We start from the raw sequence: 27,167 nt of genomic DNA, 5'->3' as shown, positions 1-27,167 counted from the left end.
CAGGCCAGCACATGCAATGCCAGCGAGAGCCTGGAACTGCTGACCTTCTCACCTGTTTCTCCATCACCTCTCTGCAGAATCTTTCTGAAAGGTTCCTGCCCCATGTTTGTCTCTTCTCTTGCCCAGCTTCCCTTCCAGGCTTAAGGGTAGAACACCAGAAAGCCATAAACACTGGACAGGTTCTCTTCAGTCTTAACTCCCCGCTTGGATTACAAATGCAGTATTTTCCCCAGCCAGATTGGTCTTGCCTTCTCCTTTCCACCACAAAACCAAACAAAAGAAAAATATGTAAATTGAGTTTTTGATTATAAAGAATAATACTGCTTTACATTCATTGTAAATTTTGGAAAACATTGACAATCATAAAGAAAGTACTACTCAGCAGTGTTAAATATAGATATAGATAGATAGATAGATAGATAGATAGATAGATAGATAGATAGATAGACAGATGATAGATGATATTCATCTATCAGAAGGATGATATTCAAAAGTGGATATGCAGCTTGAGATTTTGTTTGGTTGGTTGGTTGGTTTCACTTAATATCCCATTATGAACATTTTCCTATGCCCTTAAAACATTATTTGAAAGCATGTTTTTTAATGACTGTATAATAATCCATTGAGTAGATTTAATCATAAATAATCTAACTATTCCTCTATTGTTCGACATTAGGGTTATTTCTCAGTTTTAGATATTATAAATAATGCTACAACAAACATCCTATATCTTTTCCTAAGATTATTTTCTAAGTTAAATTCCTAGATATGGAATTTTTTTTTTTGGTCAGTGTTTTCATAACTTAAGGCTATCGATACATATTGCATTCCTCTCTATCTTTTCAAATGTTCTATAATTCATTGATTAGCTAATCTGATACAGCTAATGATTACAATGACTCTTCATGAAGATGTTTTGTCTCCCCAACTAGACTGTGCACTCCTCTCAAGCAAGAACCAATTACCCCCTCACTTGCACAATGGTCAACAGATGGGTGTTGAGGGAGCAAATTAGAATAAAGAGAATCTCAATGAATTTCCTCCCTACCAGAGGAGCATTAAACAGGGCTCACTTTAATATCCCTCCCAGGGAGTTTAGTTGCTCAAGTGCCAAAAACTTCGTTATTACTTGATCTCGCCTGAAAAGAAATCCCACACCATAACTTTTAGTTCCTGGTGATTTCATCTCAGCCTAAAGAAAAGCTTCCTGACAGCCTGTGTTCCCCCCAAATAAAATAAACTTCCCTGAAAGATGGTGAGTGGGGACTATGTGACAGGGATGTGCTAAAGGGATTCAACATGAGATGAAATTTAAGGACCATCCAATCCTGAGACCCAGGGATTCTTTTCATTATTATCAATTCTCGTAACCTCGAGGGATAGCAGACTACCTCAAGGGCTTTCTCAGCAAATGCTGTGGACTGAATGACAGAATCCTTGACCAGCTCAACAATTGACAGAAGTGGGTTGAGGGCTAAATCCACGGTGTTCACAAACCGAAGGTGCCTGTTAAATCTTTCTTCACAGTATCAGTTACACGATGGCCATGTAAATCTTTTAAAATGGCTCCAATATTTCATTTCAGCTGTGGCTCTACTGCAGGAGTTAGTCAGTGGTGTGCCTCCCACAGGTTAAATTCTACCCAGGGAAGCCTCAAGACACAAAGAACCAAAGGGCATTGCATAGAAGACCAAGGAGCAGACCCATCCCCAGCTGAGGGAGTCCCCCAGGTGGGGCCAGAATATGGTTTGAGGATACACAGTATAATCTCACTAATTTGGACTAACTGAAGCCAAATGAGGGGACACAACCAATTCCTTTCAAAAATCACTGACTGATTTAAGTATAACAGCTTGGAAGTACCAGTAACCACAACCAACTGAATGACGTCCTTGTCTGGGAGGTCCTGGGGGAGCTTGCCCTGGGGCAGGAGTACATTGTAAGCAGTGCACCACCCTTAGGTAAGTGGTTGTGGGGTATGTGTGTTGGGGTTTCCTCTAATAAAAAGCTTATCCTATCTTTAAAAAAAAAAATCTTTTTTAATTTATTGAAACTCAGATTTATTTGTACCACTTGGAATCCGCATGTGCTAAGTGAAGATAGATTTTGAAGCATTTCCCTCTGAACTGTCACAGCTCTGTGTTGAGGTCAGAGTTAATGAGTTTTTTTCTAAGCCTTTCAAGGAAATGAGCTGTAAGGTTTTTCCACAGTGTTTAGCTGTGGGACAGGGGATGAGGACCCTGTCCTCTGTCTCCCCAGCACTCCAAAGCCTTACCAAAAGAGAGACAGAGAAGTCTATAATTAATGTGGCACTGTTATCCCTAGCAAGCAAAAAGATGATCAAAGGAGCATGAATGCTGCAGCCATCCTTAGTCCCTGAGCAGATCTGGCAGCGCAATGGAAGGGAAAGAGCTTTACTTGTGTTCATTAGTAACAACCTCTGCTGCTCATCCTCCAGGAAAGGTGGGGACCAAAGCACATCTCAAGCGTGGACCATTTCAGGTGGTTCTTGGGGCTCTTCTGTTTCAGCATCTTGTTGCCTTTGTCCCTCTCCCATTGCCACTGTATAGAAATGAATGATATGCTCTGGACAGCAATTTTGCGGTAATTTCCTCAAAGTCCAAGGCCCTGGGGACTCCTGATCTTCCTACCAAATAACTCAGCCTCCTAGACATCTTCAGAGCCACTCTGGCGCGAGTTCTTTTTTCCTATTTTTCCCACCTTTCACTCCACTCCACCCCCGCACAAGCACCCACAACATGTTCATTAATGAATGCATTTAATCAAGTTTATGAAGCCTCTTTATTATCAATAACCTTAATCACTCTTAATTGCTGCATCATTAGTTCGGCCACTCTCAGATATAGCAGTTAGGCGGAGCAGTAAATGACAACTCCAGAAAAATGACTTGCTGTATAAAAGCCTGGGAGGAAAACACCGACAGGAGAAGAGGCAAAGAGAGGAGAAAAGAGTGAGAGTGCTCAAGCTGTGCAAGACAGCCTGCTGCTGGGCAGAGTGAGGCGTGGGGAGGCTATTAAGAAGTTCCGCCAGGTGTAAAGATGCCGGTGAGCCAGTTTTGCATATTTCTAAACTTTGGGGAGCGCCGCATCAGCAGCCTGAGTGTGCTGTTCTGCTTCACAAAAGTTGATGTTATGTTAATATCTAGCACCTGCCACCCTCGGGGATCTCCAAGTCCTCTGCAAGCTCCATCGTGTTCAAAGCCAAATGCTTGGTGGATGAGAGGTGAAAGATGCACCTTGTCATTGGGAACGCAGCAAGGGGTGGCCTGCTGCTGGTCTTTGTTGAGATGTTAACTCTCGGGCCTTTCCATGTTCTCGAAGGCTCTGCCCAGCCAAGGAAACCATTGAGATGCCTCCGGTCAGAAAGAGGTGATGGCTGGCAGCATGCTCCTCCCTAGAAGCTCAGAGTTCTAAGACCCTGTTCAAACACAACCTTAACTTGTTATCTTAGGTCTCTAACTCTTCATCTGCCTCATTTCCCATTCCATAAAGAAGATTTCATGATACCCATGGCAAGCCAACTTCAAACGGAAGCTTAGAGTAAATGAGATCACATTGTGGGAGGGTTGTGAGAAACGCATGGGGTACTCCAGTGTGGGGGAGCTAGAGAAATTCTCACTATTTGCTGGTGAGAATCTCTACTTGATGGGTCCCTCCATCTTTGCAGTTGTTCCTCTCCTGTTTGCCTTTGTCTTACCATGTATGAATATCTCCGTAATAAGATTTCATATGCAGGAAGTCTGAATCCTAGAGGCGCAAAACTCTTCTAACCTCCAATCTCTAGAATTTTCTTTTGCACCCCACCCTTCTCCAAAATGTAAAACCAGCATTTCTACCTCCACTGTTTGTTGTTCATATTCATCTTCAAGTGTTCATGTTAATTTCCTACCTCTACCACTTAATTGTTCATTGAAAAAACATTTGTTAACACCTACTATGTGTCAGGCACTGGGAGTATAATGGAACCTGTCTTGAAGGAGCTTATGGTTTAGTAGTGAACCTAATTAACTCTAATATATCTGTGTCCCAACTCTACTCACCACTTAGGTGCTAAATATTCTGTAAAGAGACGCTCTCAGTACTAAATAAATAGCTAGTGTTTTATCTTTCTCCCATCCCTTTTGTGTCCTCACATCTCAAGGCTCCACCAAAATCTTTCCAAGGGCAAACCGTCTTTGGGTAGTACCCGGATACCTGCAGGGTCAGTCCTGCTCCAGATTAGGATGTTCTAAAAGCTTCACCCTCGGCAAGAGGGGTCTGGAGCTCTTGAGCCATTGGCTCACCAAGCTGTTCTCTTTCTCCCCCATCACTCGCATACCCGTCCCATCCACGTGATTCCTTTTTGAGTGCTGAGTCACGCATTGCCTGGCCACAACCAACCTACCTGCCCAGGGACTGGCCCTATCCCCATCCCAGTTGAGGGCTGAACTCCTGCTCCTGGCCTGATAGTTCACCTGTAGCCACACCTCTAGTTTCCCCTTCAAATGGGCATCAGCCCTCCCACAGCCATGGAAGCCAGCTTGCCTGACTTAGAGGCTCTCCATATCACAAATCCGCAAAAAATTAAATTTGTTAAAGAATGCATGGGGGCTTTTGTTGCTCGGGACCCAGCCCTTGGCACTGGCACAGAGTAAAGCAATACCACTGTAAACATTAGTACTTGTGGCTAATGTTGTCCAGGCTCCAGAAAAGTTTCTCTCCGTCTCTTGTCCTCCAAACACAAAGAAGGTTTGTGGATTGTGTCACTGCTGTGATCAGAGACTGATACCGCCTGAGAGTATAGAGATGATCTGAGAGTCAGAGGCATTTAGGTAGAAGTGAGCACAAAGTCATTAAGCAGTCCAGTCCTTTCTCACAAACAGCACGAGTGCCACAGATTCTTGCATAATGAAGTATTATTTCCAGTAGAGGCAAGTATCCATTCTATTGCTTCTTTTCCTGTTCTAACCCATCGTTCCAGAGGCATTCATGAAGTACGGCTGTATCTATAAGAGCTGCACATAGTGACAGAGGTATATTTTGCATTACTAAACAATTCATATTACTTTATATATCTATATCTAAATTTAAATGGGTAAAGTGTGATACTGACTCCTCACATTTGTGAATAGATCTAGATATTGCTTTAAAAGACAGTGAAAATCAAGATATAACCAATAAATGGGATGAAAATGATATACTCTGTAATATTCGCTGAACTAAGGATAATTTATCATATGTGACCCACTTCAGTGTTTGAACAAGATATGCAAAATTCATGTTCATTTCTGAATCTATATATTATTTTAAGACTTATATTGACAATTGCAGTTGCTACTGCCTCAGCCAAGCAAAATTGCTCCAAACTGGAATTAATAAGACTACACAAGAACTACAGTGACTCAAGAAAGTTTGTCTGTTTTGGCATTGTTAATGCAATACACATTGTGTGAAAATCTCAATTATAACAATATAAGTAGTGATTTCGCTGAAATAAGGAAAAATAATAAATTTTATGGAATAAATGCATAGCTATTATGAATTAAGAATGTCTTTTTGTCACTCACCCAAAAACCACACTGACCCATCAACAGCGCACCAAGACATGCAAAATAACAAGTAAATTTGGTCATCTTTGATATTTGCCCAAATTCAGCTAAATAAAACTAGAGTTTTACCCATGTTTGAAGGTATATTTGTCAAGGTGGGAGAATAGAATATTTTTAACAGTTCATTTATTTAATTTAACATCGAGATATGTCACTCTCTATTTGTACTCTTGCCTTCAGCCCTGAAAATGTTCGGTGCAGGCCTGCAAATTCTTAATGCTAATCCATCAAGGTTTGAATCAGTCATAATGTATTAAAACAAAGCCCTAACTGGTAGACCTTTAGGTCAGTTAAAATTCTTTGCTATTGTAAATAATATATCAGTTAACATTGCATGTGGATCTTTGCGAATTTATGAGATTATTTTCATAGAATAAATATATAGATGTGTAAATGCTAGGTCAGAGGGAATGCCCATTTTAAATTTGATGTGCATGGATAAGTTGCCTTTCCAGATGATTGCACCAAGCAATTCATACCTCCACAAAAGCATGTTGCCACACACTCTTAAAACATAAATGTTACCATTGTTTCTAAGAGGTACAAAGTGGGATCTCCCAAATTTAATATGAATTTCTTTTCATTAGTGGAAGATCTTTTCTTACATTTATTGAAAATTTGTATTTCTTTTTCTGTGAATCACTAATTCACATCAATTTGGTGCTATTTATTTTTTTTCTTATTGGTCTGTGGGAGTTCTTTACATATTATGATTGTTAAATCTTTGCCTAACACACATAATGCATTTTTTCCAGTTTGTCTATTAACTTTGTTTACAATGTCTATTGATGTGGAAAAGAATATAATTACGGTGTAATTACATCTGTCAATTTTTTAAATATTTCTAGCCTTGATGTAATTCCTCAGAAGATCTTTAGAAAGATGCACTCTCACACTAAGATTAAAGAACATTTTCCTGTATTTTATATTAGCATTTAAATCCAAACCCCTCTGGAATTAACTTTGATAAATTAACTAATTTATCAATTCCTATGCCAATAAAATATAATTGAATTACTACAACTTCATAGAGCATATTTCATAGCAAAGCAAATCCTACCATCATTATTCATCTCTTTTCCAACATTGATAACTATTTTTATACATTTGCTCTTCAAGCTGAACTTTAGAATTGATTTATAAAGTTCAAAAATATCCCACTGTAATTTTGAATGGTGTTCTATAAATTTACATTAATCTGGGACAAAAGACGTATTTACAAATATGAGTATTTCCAGCAAGAATATCGTATGTTTTGCAATTTTTTCAGTTATGTTCTTAGCGCCTTCAATAGTGTTTCATAATGTTGTTATATAGTTCTCTCATATTTAACATTATTTTAATTTCTAGCAACTAGATACATTTGTGAATAGGATATTTTCCCATTCTTAGACTCCAGTTGGTTATTGTTAATGCATAGGAAAATGATTGAGTTTTGTCTTACATGTGTATCAGCCAATTTGCTGAGCTCTTATCTAGGAGATTCTCATTTGATTAACTTAGATTTTCTAGGTTTACCATAATACTGCTATAAATAATGTACTTTTTTGGCTCTTCCTTTCCAATATTTATCTCTTATTTACTTTTCTTTGTTATTTCTTTAGTTAGACCTCAACAATAATACTGAATGGCAACAGTATTGGAGAGGAGACTCCATTTATCCATTTCAGCTCCTTTACTCTTTACTATGATGTTTAGTATTGGTTTCTGATACTATTTTTGGTTATGCAATTTCCTTCTATCTATAATGTACTAAAGTTTTCTAAATTACTATTTTCAGTTCTGAATATTAAATTTTGTGAAATGTAGCTTTAGACCCTAATAAGATGTTCCTATTTTTCTGTTTTAACCTATTAATGTAATAAATTATATCACATTTTTTAAATTACATAAATTTCCTTTAAAAAAATAATAAATTTTCTAATTTTGAAACAAGCCTCCATAATCTTTCTTAAAATAAATCTTCCTTGGTTATGGCATATTTTTCCTCTAATACATTGCCGTATTTGATTTGTTAACATTTTTCTCGTGATTTTTATGTCTCTTGTCAATAGAACTTGCCCACAAATCTATCTAGACCTGGTATATTTTTTGTGAGTCTCTAAGAGAAGGGGCAATTTATTGTTCTACTTATTGCATATTCTTGAGTCAATATTGGACATTTTCAGTTTTCCAGTGGGGAATACCATTGCATTTAGATTTTTAGATTTATTGGAATCATGTTGCATATAATATTTCCTTAACACTTTTAATGTTTAATTTGTGGCTAAACAATGTAGTTGGCTGAATAATATTCCCCCAGAGATATCCATGTCCTAATCCCCAGAATGTTACTTTATATGGTAAAAGGGACCTGCAGATGTAATTAAGGTAAAGATCTTAAAATGGGAGATTATCCTGGATTATTCATGAAAATCTACATGTACTTACAAAAGCCCTTATAAAGGGAGGCAGGAAGCTCAAAGGAGGATGTAGGAGATGTGATGACAGAAGCAAAGGTTGGTGTGATGCAAGGAAGAGGTCAGGAGCCAAGGAATGAAGGAGGCCTCCAGAATCTAGGAAAAACAAGGAAACAGATTCTCACATAGAAGCCCCAAAAGGAGCCACCCCAGCCAACAACTTGACTGTAGCTCAGTGAAACTGATTTCAGAACTGTTAAGAGAATGAATCTGTTATTTTAAGCCACCCAGTTTGTAGTAATTTGTTACACAAACCATAGAAAACCAACGCATGCAGTCTTTTTCTTATCAAAGTTTTTCTTTTTTGGGGGTGGGGGATATTTTTAAAGAACTCACTCTTTTTTTCTGATTCATTTGTTTCTGCTTTTATCTTTGTTGATTTTTACCTCTTACTTTCCTTGTTTTTCTTTATTGTTATTTCATCACTTGAATTCAATTATTATATCATTTACTCTTCTTTTTCTCATTACTAAAGTCATCTGAAGATTTGAATCATCCTTTAAAGAATATCCTGCCACATTCCATAACTTTTGATATGCAGGGTTTCAGCTTTTAATAATTTTAAATAATCTATCATTTCTATTTTTATTATTTTTCTGACCCATCAGTTATTTCTTAAAGTTGTTTTAAGTTTTAGAGTTTTTTTAATCTCAATTTTTTTTAAGTGTTTGGCACATATCATTGTATTAGTGAATTCAAATTTTTTTTTTTAATTTATTTTTAATGTATTGTGGTCAGAGAATGTGACCAATAAACTTTCTGAGGAAGTTATTACTATAAAAGTTCAGTTTTGTAGATGTTTCACTGGTCTTTGGAAAGAACGGGCATCTTGGTTTTATGGGAAACTTGATTTCATATATAACTGGGAACACACACCTCTTGATTTTGTTATCACATCTTCTATGTCCTTATTTATATTCATGGCAAGTTCTGTCTTTATCCCATAAGCATGAGGGTTTTAGGTTGAGAGTGACATGATAAAGTTTACATATTCAGAAAGACCACTCTGATAGTAGGATGACAGAATATGGATTAAGGGACAAAAATGGAGGCAGTTAGGAGACCCCACAGGCAAAAGGGAGGAATGCCTGAATGAAGCCATGCAGTGGAGATGGAAAGTAAAAACAGAAAAGGCCCTTAGAAATCCGTTAGCCCAACCCTCCAATACTATAGATGAGAAAACCAAGGCCAGCCAGAAGATGCAAATAACTTACCCAAGGTCACATGGGCAATTAGCAACAGAAGAGGAGACTCAAATCCAAGCCCCCTGACCAGCAGCCTTGCGTCCCTTGCACCATGTAATGGTTTTGGAGTCCCTGGGAATAACTACCCAATTCTATAGACTTTCCCTTGTCCATTCTGCAAGGGCACCTAAATCTCTTCATTCTTCTTTTTTGTCATCAAGGACCAACGTATTCAAGAATGTGACTGTGCCCTCATCCAAAAGAATAAGTTAGGCCCCACCTTGATGAAGCACTGCTAAGGCACTGTTCTGCGAGTTTGTGATACTGCCCCACCCAAGACACACAACGCAAACAGCAGTGAGCCCAACGAGCATCCACGCTGTGTCAGTGTTAACTTCTTACATCACCAGACCTGCAGAAGCACATTTGCATCATGCCCATGTCAAGATTAAATGCATTTTGGCACACTTGAAAAAGCAATTGGTCTTGGACATCGGGGGCATTAATAAATGTCACATTATTTTTTTAATAGGATAAAAAAATGTGTTCCTTCCTCCTGCTATGCTGCGCTGAACAATCATTCAGCCAGGCTTCATTCTTCTTACCTCTCCTTGTTGTCCTGACCAGTTTTGGGGGGCATTTTAGAGAGAAAGTCCTTCTGAATTTGTTTAAGTTTGACTATACTTCAAAAACATCATCATGCTCATTATTGTCATGTTGGTAGTTGACACCACTGCCTCCACTGGAGGGTTATTCCCTTAACCTCTCTAGGCCTCAGTTTCCTCACCCCAAAAATGGGGATAACCTACAACCAAGGGTACTCTACCCAGCAAGGCTGTCACTTAAAATTGAAGGACAGATAAAGAGTTTCCCAGACAAGAGAAAGCTCAAGGAGTTCATCACCACAACACCAGTATTACAAGGAATATTAAAGGGGCTTCTTTAAGACAAAAATAGAGAGAGAGAGAGATCAACATTATGTATGATAAAATGGCAATAACTGCATATCTATCAACAATTACTTTCAATGTTAATGCATTAAATGCTCCAATCAAAAGATATAAGAGGGCTGAGTGGATAAGAAAACAAGAATCTTACATATCCTGCCTATAAGAGACTTACTTCAGATTGAAAGACACACACATAGACTGAAAGTGAAGGGATGGGAAAAGGATATTTCATGAAAATGAAAAAATAATAATAAACAAAAAAGCTAGGGTAGCAATGCTTATACCAGACAAAATAGACTTTAAAACTGAGACTACAACAAGAGATAAAGAAGGACCCAGTAATCCCACTTCAGGGTATTTGTCTTTAAAAACCCAAAATGCTACTTCGAGGGGCCATGTGCATCCATATGTTCATTGCAGCATTGTTTACAGTGATTAAGACGTGAAGGTAGCCTGGGTGTTCGTCAATAGAAGAATGGATAAAGAGGAGATCGTACATATACACAGTGGAACATTGCTCGGCCAGGGAAGGGAATGGGTTCTTGCAATCTGCGGCAGCATGGATGGACCTGGAAGGTACTGTGCTCAGTGGAGTGTCAGACAGAGAAAGACAGATTCAATGTTATTTCACTTATATGTGGAATCTAAAGAACAAAATGAACAAACAAAACGGAAACTCTTAGATACAGAGAATATTTTTTTTTCTTTTTCTTCTTTTTTTATTAGTTTCAGGTGCACAAGACAAAGTAATACTTAGACGTTTATCTTTTATATCCCTCACATTGTGTGAACCCCGCTCCCCCCATCCACTAACCCTCTGACATCGCACAGAGCCATTACATTTCCACTGTCTCTATTCCTAATGCTGTACTCCACTTCTTATAAGTACATATATATATATATATATATATATATATATATATATATATATATATATATATATATATATATACACATACATATACATACAAACTTGTAGTTGACATTCATTATTGTTCAGCTTCAGCTTCAGGTGTACAGTGCAGTGATCAGGCATCTACATCATCCCTGAGATGGTCTCTCTAATGAGACAAGTGTCCATCGGATACCCTACAAAATCTTTACAACATTATTGGTTACGTTTCCCAAATTAATTTTCAGAACCCCATGGCCATCTTGTGGTTACTGACTGTTTTCTAATCCCCTCACCTTCCCCCTTATCCCCACCTCCCTCCCATCTAGCAACCCTCGGTTTTTCCTCTATGTCTCCAAAACAGTTTCTGATTAGTTCATTCACTTATTCTTTTCTTTAGATTCCACATATAAGTGAGATCATATGGTATTTGTCTTTCTCTGTCTGATTTATTTCACTTAACATAATGTTCTCTAGGTCCATCCATGTTGTTGCAAATGGTAAGATTTCTTTCTTCTTTATGGCTGAGTAATACTCCATTGTATAAATGTACCACATTTTCTTAATCCAGTCATCTACCGATGGGCATTTCGGTTGTTTCCATGTCTTAGCTATTGTGTATAGTGCTGCAATAAACATAGGAATGCATAAAGATTTTTGAATTGGAGTTTTGGATTTCTCCGGATAGATACCTAGGAATGGAATTACTGGATCATAGGGTAGTTCCATTTTCAGATTTTTGAGATACCTCCATACTGTTTTCCATAGTGGCTGCACCAATCTGCAATCCCACCAACAGTGCACAAGGGTTCCCTTTTCTCCACATCCGCACCAACAGTTGTTGTTTGTTGATTTATTGATGATAGCCATTTTGACTGGGGTGAGGTGGTATCTCATTGTGGTTTTTATTTACATTTCTCTAATGATTAGTGAGTTTGAGCATTTTTCATAGGTCTGTTTGCCATCTGTATGTCCTTTTTAGAAAAATGTCTCTTCATGTCCTCTGCCCATTTTTTAATTGGGTTGTTTGTTTTTTTGGAGTTGAGTGAGTTTTTTATAAATTTGTGACATTAACCCCTTATCAGATATATCATTGGCAAATATCTTTTCCCATTCAGTAGGATCCCTTTTTGTTTTATTGATGGTTTCCTTTGCTGTGAAAAAACTTTTTAGTTTGATGTAATCCCACATGTTTATTTTTTCTCTTACTTCCCTTGCACGAGGAGATATATCAGTAAAAATCTTACTCCAGGTAATGTCTGTGAAGTTTCTTCCTATATTTCTTCTAGGAATTTTATGGTTTCAGATCTTACATTTAAGTCTTCAAGCCATTTTGAATTTATTTTTGTATATGGTGTAAGGAGGTGGTCCAGCTTCATTTTTTTGCATGTGTCTGTCCAGGTCTCCCAGTACCATTTATTGAAAAGGCTGTCTTTACCCCACTGTACATTCTTGCTTCCATTGTTATAGATTAAATGGCCATATAGGCATGGATTTATTTCTGGACTCTCTATTCTGTTCCATTGATCTATGTGTCTGTTTTTATGCCAGTACCATGCTGTTTTGATTACTGTAGCCTTGTAGTATAATTTGAAGTCAGGTATTGTTATACCTCCCACTTTGTTCTTATTTCTCAAGATTGCTGAGGCTATCCAGGGTCTTTTATGGTCCCATATAAATATTAGGATTATATGTTCTATTTCTGTGAAAAACGTCATTGGTAGTTTGATAGGAATTGCATTGAATATGTATATTGCCTTAAGCAGTATGGACATTTTAACTATATTAATTCTTCCTATCCATGAACATGATATGTGTTTCCATCTATTTATATCTTCCTTCATTCCTTTCTTCAGTGTCTTATAATTTTCTGAGTACAGATCTTTTACTTCTTTGGTTAAATTTATTCCCAGGTATTTTATAGTCTTTGGAGCAATTGTAAATGGGATTGTTTTTTTAATTTCTCCTTCTGATGTTTTATTATTGGTATATACAAATGCAACTGATTTCTGAATATTAATTTTGTATCCTGCTACTTTACTAAATTCATCTATCAGCTCTAATAGCTTCTTGGTGGAGTCTTTAGGGTTTTCTATATATAGTATCGTATCATCTGCATATAATGACAATTTTACTTCCTCCTTATCAATTTGGATGTCTTTTAGTTCTTTTTCTTGTCTGATTGCTGTGGCTAGAACTTCCAGCACTATGTTGAATAGAAGTGGAAAAAGTGGGCAACCTTGCCTTGTTCCTGATCTTAGGGGGAATGGTTTTAGCTTTTCCCCATTAAGTATGATGTTAGCTGTGGGTTTATCATATATGGCCTTTGTTGTGTTGAGATATGATCCCTCTATTCCCACTTTCTTAAGGGTTTTTATCGATACAGAGAACATTTTGATGGTTGCCAGATGGGAGGAGGTTTGGGGGGTGAAAATGGGGAAGGGATTAAGAAGTACAAATTGGTTGTTACAAAGTACTCATGGAGATGTAGGGTATAGCATAAGGAATATAGTTAATAATATTGTAATAACTATGCATGATGTCAGATGGGTACTAGATTTATCGGGGTGACAGATGGGAGGGGGTTGGGGGACAGGGTGAAAAAAGTGAAGGGATTAAGTAATAGAAACTGGTAGTTACAAAATAGTCATTGGGATGCAAAATAAGGCACAGGGAATATAGTCAGTGATATGGTAATAACCATGTATAGTGCCAGGTGGGTACTAGACTAGTCAGGGGGATCACTTCTGAAATGATATAAATGTCTAACCACTATGCTGTACACCTGAAATTAATATAATATTGAATGTCAAAATAATGGGGTAGATTTGGGGAGAGATGTTATAAGCAGTAAAAAGTTGATATATGTAAAGTGCTTTCAACAAGGTTGTGTTAACTTCTGCTAGTAGTATAATATCTGTTGTCAGACTAATTTAGTAGTAGGAGTAGGAGTAGTAGGAGTAGTAAGTAATTTTCTAGAGGGACAGATTGCCTGAACCATTCAGCCAGTTTCTCAGAATCCACGCTGGTAATATTCTTTCTTGTAAGAGACAACTTAGTGTAGTAAAAAGAGCTCTGGAATCAGACAGAACTGGGGTGGAATCTCACCTCTGTCCTAGGCTTAGCTATGCTATCTTGGGCCAGTTTTTTAGGGCCTAGGAGCCTCATTCTTATCATACGTAAAATAAAAACCACAATCCCCAACCTCTAGAGTCAACAAACACACTGATAGAACAAAGGAACCCCATTATTCCTACCCCCAATCAACTTCCTTACTTAAAATAGCTAAGCTTTTTTTCTCCCAGATAAACGAGACACATCAGATAGGGGAAACATGGAGTCCATTCCTGGGACTGAGGAGATCAATGCAATGGAAATGGGACCCTGGGGAGAAGATCGGGTGAAACAGGCCCAAATGAAACAAATGCAGACAGTTTGATGTGAAGATGGGGAAAGTGAGAGGGCAACAGGAAAACATGATGGTACCATTTTCATACTCTACTCTGCAGGGGGTTGGCTAAAGCTGGAAACGCCTGTGTGGGGAGAAAGTTAGAAGAAGGGACAAATCTTGGGGGTTCAAAATATATATATAAATATATTTTTTTCATATATATATGAACAAATCAAAAATGCAATGTAGCAAACTAACCAACTCAGTCATGAATGTTGGAATCTCTCAGTAAGTTTATGTACTCTTGTTATTGAAGACAGATCCATGCCAGTGAAAACCCAGCAAAAGGGTTGTGAAAATGAGAGGTTTGTATATATAATGACTAGCAGTGTGCCAGGTATCACAGGTACTGACATGGACCGTGTCACTGTCGCTATGAGTGTACTGTTACTGCACATCCCTGTGTCGGCCCACATGGGATGCGTCACCTTGCATCAGCCCATGATCTATACAGTCTTGCACTCCTAGACATTATCTGGAGGCCTGTGGAGCTGAACATCCTGGTTCCAGAACACACTAAAGGTACAGTGTGGGCTAAAGCCAAGAGGAACCCAGTGAGTCCACACTCTTCCCTGATCAACCTGCAGGGCATCCGCTGCTCAGATGTGCTTCAGAGAGATGCAGTCACCAATCTACCCTGTTCTTATTACAATTTGTACTATCTCCAAACTATATTCCCCTGCACTCCCAAAATCTGGTCCCCTTGGAAAGATATGACAACATTAGGGCACCCATATAGAGGCTGGTACTCCAGAAAGTGACGAAAGACTTTAAAAATGGCTGTCAGTCATCTGTCAGATATACCACTATCACCTCACAGTGGGTACTTAGCCATAACTGACCGGCAAACAACTTTGGGATAAACCAAGCATTTATCAGTTTCACTTCCGTCAGAGGAACAAAAGATATTTAGACCTATTTGCAGCGGCCAGGAGAATGAGGACAAGTATAAAAGCGGCAGTCACTGATACACACAGAACCACTGTGATGGGATGCAGAGAGGCACAGCCTGGGTTCTAGAATTTGGCAGGCATAGAAACTGGTGTTCCATCCTGGCCTCTCCTCTATTTTTCCATCTTTCTCCTCTCCCAAGGTGCCTGGGAGGAGCAATGACCCAGCTAAGAACAGAGCAGCAATATCAGAAAACATACCACAGGTAACTATTTCAAAGAAATTGAAAAAGGTGACATTTTCCATTATGGCCCAGTGTGTCAGCGCTAATATTCCCCTTTTCTTAACCACAGGCTCTGCGCTGCCACCCGCAGACTCTTGACTTCACTTCTAAGAGGTACTATGGAGAAGCCTCAAGGAGAGGTTTTGTCTTGCTGACACATCTTATTTCCACTCTTGTTGCCACAGAGAAGGCTACTTTGTTTGTGTCTGATTCCAGCTGGGCCACAACCGGGCCCTGCCTGATGAGCCGAAATAATGAGAAGATTGCTCCCACCTTGGCCAACGACACAAAAGACCTTATGCTAACCCTCTCCCACCTCCACAATCACACCCTCACACCCCCACAACACTTCTGGTCCCCATGTACTTTGAAGAGGTACCACTGAATGTGGATTGTATAAACAGCAGTGACTAAAACCTCGTGTCTCAATAAACGAAGAAAGTAATTGGAGTGTGTAACAACGTTCCCTCCCATAGAGGCTCTTTCTAGGCCAAGGTACTTAGTCAGAAGCTGATGATATGGTGAAAAGCACTTAGGTGTTGGAACCAAAAAGAATCTGTGTTTTATTCACTCATTCAACAACACATCTATCCAGTGACCACCATGTGCTGGGTACTCTTGTAGGTGCTGGCAATCGACCACTTAATAGCAACGTAAATGATGCAAAAATCCCTGCTCGAATGGGAGCCACATTCTACTGGGCTGGGAACCAACGGTAAACCAGTAACACTGGGCAAATTACATCAAATTACATCACTTTCTGCATTGTAATTTCTTAATTTATCAAAAGGGACTAACTGCCTTATGAAGCCATTGCGCCCTTTTGCAATGCGCTGCTCAAATATGTTAGTTATTTATCATTAATATTTTCACAGCTTAGACCCAAGGAGCATATTCTTAAGAGAAAAGGAAAGAAACTGGAATATGATTGCCCTGATTCTCTCTGGCCTAGGAAATTGAGCACAGCCTCAGATTATAACCTTCCTAAGCTGACACAGAGTCATCTTTTCCCCTACTGTCCCTTGTAATCGTATCTTCTTTTGTCATAGTATTTGCCACACTGCACAGGCATTGTCATTACAATAGTCCATTCCTCTGAACAGCCCTGGGAGCATGTGCCCTCTCTTATTTAACTACAGATCCCCGGTGCCTAGTATCGTGATGCTATTTCCTAGGTAGTTACAAACCATTAAATTATGAATGTGTAGGAATGAATAAGGAGTCTCTGAGTACTGTTGCTCTATTTATTGCATACTTACCACACCATACCCTAAAAGAGCAAACTATGCAGTTTATTCCATAAGTGGCACTGTCCTCCGAGCTTGTCATTGTCCTTCAAACCTGCCCATCTCCTTATACAAATATAGTAAAAAACATGGACTGCTTGTCCTCTCCTGAGGATGCTTCCATTGTAAGCCCCTTCCTAACAGAGCCATTGTTCATTGTACAATGCCTAAGGAGCTAGGCCAAGACAGGTGGAAAGTGTCTCATAAGGGGACATACCAGGTGGCTTTCGTAATACCGTGCCCAAGGCTGCCAAGAGCTAGAGTTGCTCCTAGAGCCAAGGGTCAACACAGTCCAAGTTTGAGTCCTGTGGACGCGTGCACTGCTGTGCAGGATGACTGCCAGCATGAGAAGAGAGGGTTATTCCCACCTCCCAGATATCTGCCTCGGGGCTTTTCAGGGAGGACTTTGAAATCAGAACGACCTACGCTGTTTCTCTGAAAATAAGACCAAGCCGGACAATCGGCTCTAGTGCATCTTTTGGAGCAAATATTAATGTAAGACCCAGTCTTATTTTACTACAATATAAGACCAGGTCTTTAATACAATATAATATAATATAACATAACATAACATAACATAACATAACATAACATAACATAACATAACATAATACCGGGTCTTATATTAATGTTTGCTCCAAAAGACACATTAGAGTTGATGGTCCGGCGAGGTCTTATTTTCGAGGAAACAAGGTAGACCTAGTTCTAAGTTCGAGCTCTGAATCTACTAGCTGTAACCAAGTGACTATTCTTCCCTGAGCTTTCACCCAGTTTCTGCATTTATAAAATGGAGCTGATAATATTTATTTTGATGTTTATTATGAATATTAAAGAGATAATTCATATGACTTATAGAGAGTCTAATACATAGCGGATGCTCAATAAATGGCAATAACAGCATTAACTGAGGGTTTACTGTATGCAGGCCCCTTTCTAAGGGCTTTGCGTATATTCACTCATTTAATCTCCCAACAAGTCTATGAGTAGGTAGTTTAAATGGGGATAAACATACAAATAATAAATATACTATGATGTATATAGAGAGATTTAAAAAAAAAGAAAACTAAAGCATAAAGATGCTGCATAACCTGCCCCAGGCCATTCAGCTGATAAAGTCCTCAGTCAGAATTCATACCCATTCCCCTAGCCCAGAGTCCTCCCTCTGCTGCTGTTATTCACTCATACACGAGTTCCCTAAAAGAGTTTTATTCCACGTCCCACCCCTGAGTGACATAGGGTGCACAGCCACATCCATGTCTCCCGGGGTAAAACGCAAGGCTTCTCAGGGTCATTATGAGTGTAGCCTGTCCCTACCCTCAGTTAAACACACCCCCATAAAAGGTCAACCTCCAACTTCCGAGAAGCTGCCAGCCTCTGCAGTGAAGACCAGAGCTAAGGTGCTAAGATTAAAGGAACCACACAGATGACCTCAGCCCTGGATGGAAAGATGGAGAAGGAAATTGAAGCATTCTGAGATAGGCAAGCAGACGCACTCTGGGACTAGGGAGGCCTCGGATGCGATTGACATTCTGTTTTAGCTGAAAGTATGGCCCAGTGATCCAGACAAGAATTGTTGCTTCCTTAAGTGACAAATTGAGCACAAGAAAATCTCAGCTTGACTGAAGTGTAGAGAGATAAAGAGAACCAGAGAGAGCACCAATTTCTCTTCTTTCCTTGCAGTAGCATTCCATGCAGTGACGTAACTTCTGCCCTGCACTTTTATCTTCTCGTGCATGTGTGCCATCTCCACAGTAGACTATAGCTCTTTAGAGGCTGTAGCTAGGTCTGTTGACCTGGGACACCACGTGGCACCTACTCTTGGTTAATGTTGCACACTGATCATTTGATTTGCCCAGTGCATACAGCTGGGAATTACACATGTGGAAAGTAGACTTTCCATCAGGATCAAGAACAAAGTGTCAAAGACAGAATTCTCACTATCTGGAAGGGTGTCACCTACACACCGTGGTGTGTGAAACAGACACAGAGCCCTCCTTCTCTGCTCAACCTTATGTCGAGGCTTCCACGAAGCATGACATTCAGAGCAATGTTTAATGTCTCCCAGCCCACCATGAGGGCAGCTTTCTCCCTGTGCTCTGCTCTGCCCTGGAGGAAATATCACCCAGAACCGCCTGAGGCTCAGGCCTGGCCCTGAAGGGACCACTGTTGCCTGAAACACCTCCCTCTGGCAGAGAAAGCAGAAGCCCAACTCGCCAGCTGAGTGCAGCTGTGGCTGTAGCTTAAGAGCCTTCCCGTGTGCAATAACCTCTCATTATATTTTAATGTTGTTGTAACTTTATGGCTTAATCAGTATTTGCAATTTGTTAGTAGCCTGGGCAGCCATAAAATTGTTTTCCAGGTACTGAAACATCCCATCAAGGTTTGTAAAGCCGTGGTTCTTAGTTTATCATGCCCATAAAATGCCCTGGCAATTTGACAGATATAATAACTTTTTTTATCAAGTGTCTAATTTGAGAGGAAATTAAGCCATACGTTACACGCAGCTCACACTGGGGTTGGGAGCTCCTCAGCCTCTGAGTCTCTCAGGGAGGCCCCTCTCTTCACCCCATCTGTCCTCTTCAGCCAAGGGCTAGAGTTCATGCATGCTCCTCACACGGGGCCTGCTGCCATCCCCACAGAGCTGGGAGCTGGCATCCACATGGCTATGGCACGACCTGTGGTGCAGGCATTCCTGAGGAACTAATGGTTTCACACTGGGGCACCAGCAATGGTGAAAAATTAGTCCCCAAAAAGAGAGTGAAAGCCCTGCTAATGTCTCCCCTTTCTGTCTCGCCTCACACTGATATTCCCCAAGCCTACTCTAATCTTGGATCTGTGTAGGAAAGGGCACAAAGCTCGTTCTCTGCTCTTCACTCATCCACTCATCTCCATTCTCCATATCCATTTTAACCTCTCCTGCTTTTCTTCACATTTGTCTACTCATAGGGAAAGAGCAATTGTGTTAGAAAGACACATGCAAAAATTTTGCTTCCCAGTGACATGGGCTTGCTTCCCTCTGCAATTTTCAAGTGTTCATTTCTCAGGATGATGTTGAGCCAAAGAACAATTTTGGTCAAGAATATGTTGCGTGTATATATCCTTTCCTGTTCCACCCAGACCCAAATTGTGACTAACCCATAAAAAGCCAGCCTCAATGTCTACGTGGCCCAGCAAAGTGGGTCGAGCTGATTTCCCCTTTAGTCCTAACGTTCACAGCCCACGGTGCTATTGGTGGGGAAGAGTTCTCACCTAGCTTTCCAACACTCAGCTGCAAAAGTGTCCTCCTATCAAGACACCCAGCCTTAGACAGTCAACCTGGATAATGGAATCAGGATGACCTTACACTATTCACCATGATGCAATTGGTTGGCCTTTACTGGGCCACCATTATGTGGCCAGCAGCAGCCCAAGCTCTAGAGGACAGAGAAACAACAAAAACACAGTCCCGGCCTTCAAGGGTCCCACCATCTCACTGAGGAAACTGGCCAGAAAGGCAAAGTTTAGAACTACAGTAGAGCTGAGAGGTCTGACAGGAACATAGAAGAGGACAACAACTCGGCCTGGGCTAGCAGGAGAGTAACTCCAGAGAAGGCTCCTCAATGGTGACTCTTGATACAGACGTGTATCAATCAATAAAAGCTGGCCTGGTACACAAGAATGGGGAAGAAGGACTATTGATGCAGAAGGTTCTATAGGTTTGTCAGCACAATAACTCACAGGAGATTGAGACAATAGCAAATGTGAGAAAGAGCCAGAAAGCAGTATGGAAAAGCCAAAGCCGTATGTGAGTTGTGGGCTATGGCCAGAGGACACCTGGAAAGAGACAACGGCCAGGTCCACAGCGTCTACCACGCTAGGTTAAAGAGTTTGGGGCTAATTCTGACACTGTGGGAGCCATCAGAGGATTTTAGGCATGGGAGTCACGTGATCACAATAGAATTTTAGATCACAATGGCATGAAGGTCATGACAACCTAAGTGGAGGTAGAAAGGTTTAAGTGTGCAGTCAGGCTGTAGAAGATATTTGTCATTTTTTGCTTATCTAGGATTTAATATTTTTCTTCACATCCCCCTGATACACCTTTTAGGAGAAACTCTCCACCATTTTGTGCAGTCTTAGAGGAAGACAATTCCCTCGTCTGTCACCAAAGGGAAAAGAGTCTCCCTTTCACCACTCTGGAGTTGCCAGGAGCAGGCTTATTAGAGGCATAGCCAGTCCGACGCTCCCTTCTAGGAACTTTGCATTTTGAGAGGGTAACTGAACAACAGATCTTTCACAGACTGGCAATTGTCCTTTCCAAAAATGACCACAGCAATATTTGCCATCCCACATGCTCTTCCAGATCACAAACCCCTCCCTCGGTAGGCAGGCTCCATTCCCTCTCCAGAATAGAAGCAGTGAAAGTAACACTGCACAACTTCAGAGATCATGTCATAAAAAGTGAAATGGCTTCCATCTGGCTCATTGTCTCTCAAGAAGCTTACCCTTGGAACCTCGCCACCATGTAGCAAGGAGGCCCAGAGCACATGGAGGAGCCATGTGGAGGTGTTGCAGCCAACAGGCCAGCTAAGGTCCCAGCTGCCGGCCAGCATCGACCACCAGACATGTGACTAAGGAAGCCTTCAGATGACCCCAGGCCCCAGCCCTCAAGCCATCCCAGCTAGTGCTAGGTAGGATAGAGATGAGCTGTCCCCTCCAAGCTACGCCCAAATTGCAGATTCACGAGCAAAATAAATGTTGTCGTTTAAGTCACGACATTCCAGTTCTTTTGGTAGAACTGGAACAGTGAACTTGACTGAGGATCCAACTGCCTGATCTCCAGAGATCTCTTGACTCCGAGTTATTTTCTAGTCCTGCTCCTCTAGCTTCCCACCAGTGTTGTGTCGGTACATATCCTTCCCACAGACATTCCAACTACATGACACAGCAAGATTGGATGTCTGTTGTTGCAACCACTGTCCTCAACTGATGAGAAGACAATTGTCATGGTCCCTGATAGGGATGATGAGGGCCTGAGAACAGATGTGATGACGGGGAAGGGTTGGAGCCGGTAAAAATATAGGGCGCAGACTCCAACAAGACTTGAGGAAGGTACGGGAAAGGATGCAGGCAAGAATGCTTCTCAGGTTTCTAATGGGGCCACCGGGCAGATGTTCATGTCATTAACTAAGGAATATAATTCAGGAGAAAGCAGCTTTCAGGGAACTAAAACATGCAAACTAATTATAAGTTTAGGTATCAACTTGGTGATTTTGAGACGCCTGTGGGAAACACATGTGGAGATATTTACAAGACACAAGAGCACAGCCGTGCTTTCTGGCTTCACCACATCATTTAAGAGACAATGCTGTGGACCAGGATAAAAGTCTCTTAGAGATGTAGGAACCTGAGGAAAGGTAAGCCCTCACACTGTTCAGACTGAATCTTTAACTTTAAAAAGTGCTGCCTATTAGGGGTCTGTGTTGAGTGTGTGCATGTGCATGGTTGTGAAAGCATCCAGGTGAATATTCATGCCTTCTCAGACTCAAACTGAAAGGGAGCAATTTCTTCCATTTCTTTCATGACCACGCATCGTCTCTGGACCAGCTCAAAAGGTTGATAACTGACTTAACATAAGCACAAGAATAACTGTGCATTTATGTAAAGCCTTCCTCAAAGGAGCTCTCAGCTCTCTGCAGATAATGGACTTATTTATCCTTAGAGCACGTCTGTGAAGCAGTTACAGGACAGGGGTGACCAGACTCTGTAATAAATAATGTCAAGAACAGCAAGAAGCAAAACTAGCCCATAATTCTGAGGCCCTGGAGGAGATGGGATGGGCTCAAGGTCACCCAGTGAGTTGGGAACTACTCAAGCCTTTGTGCCGTGATGGCATGACTCATCTTCTCTCTGAATGTCCCCCTGGGCTTGCTCAGTCCTGTCACCTGTGTGGTGAGTCTGTGGTTATAAGGAGTTAAGAGGTAAATCTGCCGGACTGACGGGTTTAGACAGGCCAACACCCCCTTTTCCAGCCAAGAATTTCCTTGCACGCCCACAGGCATAAAGTGGCTGCTTGGAAACCCAGAGACAGAATCCACATAAGTAATTGGGAAACTGGCCCGACCAATTCAGCTTTCAAAAAACTTCCCAACACAAGGAATTGCAAATCAATAGAGAAGAAATCAACCTGTCTCACACACACAGAGACTGACTCCTGCCCTGTGAAAGCAGAGGTAGTATCAGTCATAAAAAGAATGGGTTTGCTCCAGAGGCTCCAACTGAAAACAGAAGTTGAATAAGAGCTATATACTGTATTTGTTTAAATTTCATGCAGTGAAGGTCTGTGACGCAGGAGACAGGTTTATGGAGAGAGAAATAAAATGTTGACAAATGGCCCTGTAATCAACTGGAACATGCAATAAATCATTAGAATGCCAATAACACTTCCAGGACAAGCTTAGAAAGGTCATTACTGTGTCACAATATATCTTCCAGCACCAAACAAAGCAAACAGAACATGTTGGGAATAGGATTATGGGGGGAAGCATCTGTCAGTCCTAATTAAGAATTAACTACAGATTGTATCTTGGGAGATGTATAATTTATTTTCCCTCTTCTTCCTCCCTACACACTCACAAAAAAGAAAAATAAATCAATAAAAAAGTTAACCCGTTCTAGGTCAGAGATGGCGTCAAAAAGGCAAGCACAAAGTGTGGATCAGAGAGAGCTGAGATGCTGAGGGAGGGGGAAGCTGAGCCAAGGGAGGAGGAGAGGGTCCTGCCACCAAAGTGGGCCAGGACAGAGAGCGGGAGAGCTCAGACTCAGCCTGGACCCCCGATGCTTCTCTCTTTGTCCCAGCCCAACACAACCCAAGACACTCGGTTTCACACCATCAGGAATGTTGGGGTTATTTAATACTTTGGCAACACGGTCTCATAAGCAAGAAAGTGGCAGCAGGAAGGCTGGAAGTTAAAAAAACAAAAAAGTGCCAAATCCTTTCTACCTGAATGTACCAGTTATGATTGAGTTTGGCTGCAGGTACAAAAAACCCAACTCACAGTGATTTAAACAAAGAAGTGTTTATTTTTCTCATGTAACAGAAGTCCAGAGGTGGGAGGTGCTGGATCGGCTTTCTGAATGTCTGCCTTATAATCTTTGGGGTGTTGGCTTGTGCCTTCTTTGACTCATGGTCATAAGATGGCTACTGCAGCTCCAGACATCATGACCATGTTCAAGGGAAGAACAGAGGAGAAAGGATGACTCTGGCTTTTGTTATCCCTGTTATCAGGAAAGCCAAAGCTTTCCCAAAACAAACCCCCCTGCCCCCAGCAAATGTAGCTATTTCTCTCATTGACCAACATTGTCTCAAATGGCTGCCAAAAAGCCTGGGAGATGAAGTGAACACATTGTAACCCCAAATAAAAATAAAGTTCTGTTTACAAGGAAGGAGAGAGGAATAGGTTTTGTGTTAGCAACTAACAGGGTTTGGCACGCGGAGAAGTGGGGTTTGAGTTGAAGCAGGCACCCTGCAGAGGAGGGGCCAGCTGTGTGTGTGTTTGTCTTGTGCTGTTTGCAGAAATGCCCTCTGTCCCACTAGGAAAAGGCGCTGGTCCATAAGCTCTGCTTCCCAGCTCCGCCCTAACACAATTGCTGCTGCTAAGTGTGCCTGGCCACACCGGCCAAATGTGCTCTACTTTGTTCTGCTCCATTCTACCAACGGCAAGGCCCATGGCTTTTGTGCAGCTTAAAGTAACTCAGGGTATTCAGAGCAAAGTCATGTCAGCCATCTGCGCAGCACCCAAGGATTGAGGAGAAAATATCCACTCCTTCACCACAGATCTTGCTCCAACTGGCTTTTTCATCCGGGGTAGCAGCCCAGAAGGCCCCAAGATGTCTTTTATTGTTTACCTGGGTTTTGCTTTCCTCCAAGCAGCTCCTTACCCTCTCCTCTGATTGGCTGTGTGTGTGTGTGTGCGTGTGTGTGAGGGCACTGTGTGCATGCATGTGCACGTGCCTATGTGTATGTTCCTCTCTCATTGTCCCTTCTTCGTTCCTCTCGTGAGCCAGGCCCTGTCCTATCACAGAGGTGGCTGCCCCAGGCTTGTTCAGGGAGGTTTTGATAACCGCCTGCTTCTTGATGTCATGATTATTGTGACCATCATAACCAGCGTCACTGTTGCCATCACGCTCTCTCATTCTACCTGCCTTCCCTGCTCGGCTCGCTTTTTCTGCTTGAGTTTGCATTTCTGCCTTTTTTATTTTATTTTATTTTATTTTATTTTTTCTGCTGACAGAGACAAGAGCCCGTCCTAGTTCACCATTTCAGGATTTGTTGCAGACTTCAAGGTAGAGGTTTATGGCTGCGGGTGTCCCGGTTATAGTACGGTTCTTATGGGTTCTCATAAACTCAGCTGCTCTAGGGTCCTCTTAAATTCCGGTATGAGAGATAGAGAAAAGGCATCATTCAGTCCTGTTACATGCCGGAATCCTCACCCTTGAAGACTGAGGATAATGTTTCTTTCTTGGGGGAACAAAAGCCCATAACTCTTGAGTGCTGCCCAGGAACCAGAGGGTAAAGAAAAGTCCTTTTTTCCTTCCCACTTGCCAGGATGGATGGCAGGTGGGAGTTGCAGTTGGGGCTAGAAAGATGAGCACAGAGCAAGGATTGAAATCCGGCAGTATTTTTTTGCCAATCCCAAAAAGCCTATCCTTAGATGCTGAGCATGCAGTCGGGCTGGTTAAAAATCCCACACGCTTCCATCCTGCACAAAGCCCAGGCTATGGGCCTCTGTAGGGCAGCCACTGAGGCCCACCTGGAACAGCCATAATCACATTCTTAGATATAGATTTTCACACAATGTTTTCACTTCTTTCGCAAGATTTTCATAAACCTGATTATTATTCCAATTTTGCACATAAGAAAGCCAGAGCTAAGAGAGGGACATTACTTATTTGAGATCACACAGCTGATAAGTGGCAACTGGGACTCAAACCCAAATGGCTGTCATGTAATCCAAGGCTAAATCCATGTCATCTAGCTGCCCCTATTGGAAGTCAAGGGCTGCCGACTGACATGGGAGCATCTATGCCCAGAGCTGAAGTCGTCTCTAGAAAATCCTGATGCGACACAGCTTTGTGGAGTGAAGTGAACACTGGCTGGCGAAGTAACTGCCTTAGCCAGAGCTGTGTATTTTGGGGACAGTCACTTAACCTCTCTGGGCCTCAGCTTCCTACTTTATTTAATGAAGATTATACTCATGAGGCAAAACCCTAGGATGCTTCAGTGGCTGCTGTGTGAGAGAGGGGCCCACTGTGCCCCCTCTTGTATGGTTTATATCTTGAGATTCCATGTAAAGGTGATGTGGTGCATGAGATTCTACTGATAAAAAAAGTTTTAATGTTTGAAAACATTTGGACAAGACGTTCTCTAGGACTCCTATGCTTATTTCATGAGTGGCATCAACAAGCCACCCATCTTTGTGTGCTTACAGGGAATTGTGCAAGTACCTGGCATGGAGTTAGTGCTTAGAAATGACAGCCACGCAATGCCCCTCATGGTGAACATCCAGGAAAAGGGATGCCTCCTGTGCATGGTAAGAAATTTCCTAAAGTAGGGTGGTGCGGTGACCTAGGGAGTGGTCTTTTACCAAGTTTTTTCTTGAGGATTTAATGTTTAACCAACAGCCACACCACTGGCGCTGTAAGATTCGTGTTCAGATAAAGTTTCAGACTTATTGTTTCCCTGTCTCCGACATAGATGAAGAACACTGGTGTAATTTCACCTGCAAAATGATTTTTTATTCATAAAGTTGTGCAATTGAGAGTGGTATTTTGGGTCACCTTAAGCTCTCCCATACAACCTGGATTTTGCATTAAATGAAAACCATTAGTATTCGAAAACGCTTTACCATGAGGGTGGCTGTGTGACCGTGACCTCTGTGCTTATGTAAACATGTTTTCATTACCACCAGGCCTGGGGTGGGAATGGAGGGAGCTGGAAGAAGCAAAGCCACTGATTTTTAACACTGTCCTTGCAAACGTCTGTTATTAGCATCAGCTCAGATCTACCGGGGTCAAGCATTGCACATTGGTTCTGAATTACTCCATCACAGCACGCACACCCAACTAGAGAACACGGGCAGGGACCCCGGGCTCAGAAAGACGCCGTGCAGTGTTTTCTTCAG

At 41.3% G+C, this 27,167-nt stretch overlaps 1 long non-coding RNA gene across 1 annotated transcript in view; it reads right to left on the bottom strand.

The window, feature by feature from the left end:
• Nucleotides 1–2,820: 2,820 nt before the first annotated feature.
• Nucleotides 2,821–27,167, bottom strand: part of LOC117021480 (uncharacterized) — a 32,250-nt gene continuing 7,903 nt past the window's right edge. Inside the window, exons 2-3 of the long non-coding RNA XR_004422864.1 lie at nucleotides 8,039–8,163; nucleotides 2,821–5,014 (exon numbers count right to left, since the gene is read on the bottom strand). This is a non-coding gene — a long non-coding RNA (uncharacterized LOC117021480). The remainder of the gene's footprint in view (nucleotides 5,015–8,038; nucleotides 8,164–27,167) is intronic.

The sequence above is a fragment of the Rhinolophus ferrumequinum genome, chromosome 4, assembly GCF_004115265.2.
Source record: "Rhinolophus ferrumequinum isolate MPI-CBG mRhiFer1 chromosome 4, mRhiFer1_v1.p, whole genome shotgun sequence".
NCBI lineage: Eukaryota > Metazoa > Chordata > Mammalia > Chiroptera > Rhinolophidae > Rhinolophus > Rhinolophus ferrumequinum.
This window is presented reverse-complemented; position numbering and strand designations above follow the sequence as displayed.